Here is a 1857-nt window from a genome sequence, read left to right on the forward strand (position 1 = left end):
TTGAAAGGCAAAGTGAAACAGAAAGAGAGAGATCCATCCTTCAGTCAATGATTAATTGCTAAACACTTGCAAGGGCAGGAGCTGGGCCAAGGCAAGGGCTGGAGACTGGATCTCCATCTGGGTGTCCCACCTAGGGGTAGGCATCCAAGTACTTGGCCATTATCTGCTGCCTCCCAGCGTGTGCAGCAACAGGAAGCTGGAGCATAGCAGAGGGAAGATTGAAACCCAGGCAAAAGAATGTGGAATGGAGAGACCTGTTGGAGTTTGTTTTTTGAATGTTGAGTGTTAGTAGGAAACAAAACTTGATAGATGAGGGAATACAGTGTATTTCAGAGAATTCGCTTCTCGGCCTTTTGGCTAAGATCAAGTGTAGTATTTCAGAGAATTACTATCATGACCAATAAGAGAAAACAGGTTAATGAAACTGACATGTCCTTTTTTTTTGTCAACGAAGTAGGGCACTGCAACAGTAGTAGTTGCTGTCACTGGCATTTTTTCCAAAGGAAGTATGTGTTGTACATTTGAGTATAAGCAGATCATACAATTTGCATGGAAATGCAAGATTAGAAAGGTCAAACTTTTGGAAAATAAATAATTAACAAGTTTTGAGCTGTAAGAAGTTCAACACTCTAGTCTTAGAGATGACATTTTTTTTTCTAACAATTTCTAGTAGGAAGAAAGAATATTGAAAATCATTTATCTAAAAAAAAAAGTTTGTTACCTTTTCATTTAACAAATCTAAGTGTTTGGTCTTACAGGGCAATTGCAAATTTGCCTGACAGAATTTGCATGGATTCCCACATCCAGTTTCCCTGTTTTTTGACATCATATAATATTGTAGGTGCGCCACGATGAATGAGCTAATACTGTCAGACAACTATTAACTGAAGTCTGTAGTTCTGAGTAAGTTTCTCTTAGCTATTACTGCTGTCATTCCTGACTACTCAACGTTCCGTTGTCATTTGCTGATAGGTTCTTCTGAGTCCTCTGATTGCTTTCAATCTTCCCTTGCTTTTGGAAGACCTTTTTGAGAATTTTGAGATGCAACATTTGGGTTAAGGAACCTCAGCCTGGGTTGTGTGGTATTTCACTAATGAGTATGCGGTGTTTACGAGTTCTTTGAGGAAGTGAGTTCTGGAAATAGTGCTTGTCAGGCTTCTCCCCTTGTACATTTTTTGTCCCCCTTTTCCGTGTCATATTCTTTGAAAAGAAGTCCCTTTGTGCCTCTGACACATAAGGAATGAGGACCATTACTTTGGTAAATGGACATTCCATAGACTTAATTCTAGAAATACTGAACTGATTAATTCTGGTATTTCTGTAAGAGTATTTGTTGTAGATTTATTACAAGTAACTTTTAAGCATCAGTTTCACATCTGGGAAAATTTTCATGATAGACTAAGTGAAAGAAGCAAGCCATATATATAATATGTAGCTCCCTCTTGAAAAAAAAAAGGTATATGTATAACAAAATACAGCAAAAGATAGTGTTTTCAAGGTCAGTATAAACATCCTGCCTTTATTTTTCTGATTTTCCAGATTCTGTATGACAAGTACTTACTGCTTTCATAAAGAGAAATGTGATTTTCAGAAGTTAACTTAAGCACTTTTCCCACAAAAGGGACATGTTTTTCAGTTAGCTTGGACATATTTATGTTGGCTAAACACTGCATTCACTCTTTAGGACAGGGTTGGAAGTCCCTAAACATATTTTTCTCTGTTCTCTTTTCTGCTTCCTTAATAATTAACCCCCTGACACACTAGCAGCCAGGCTCTCACACACAGACAAAAACACATGCTTCATTCACTTTTGCTGATTGATTAGGAATGCAACTTTAGAAATATTAATGTTCATGT

At 37.4% G+C, this 1857-nt stretch overlaps 1 pseudogene; it reads left to right on the top strand.

Moving 5' to 3' along the window:
• The first annotated feature begins 337 nt into the window (after positions 1-337).
• LOC121153259 lies at positions 338-497 on the top strand (annotated as a pseudogene).
• The last annotated feature ends 1360 nt before the right edge of the window (positions 498-1857 follow it).

The sequence above is a fragment of the Ochotona curzoniae genome, unplaced genomic scaffold, assembly GCF_017591425.1.
Source record: "Ochotona curzoniae isolate NIBS_2020 unplaced genomic scaffold, NIBS_Ocur_1.0 contig_2688, whole genome shotgun sequence".
Lineage (NCBI taxonomy): Eukaryota > Metazoa > Chordata > Mammalia > Lagomorpha > Ochotonidae > Ochotona > Ochotona curzoniae.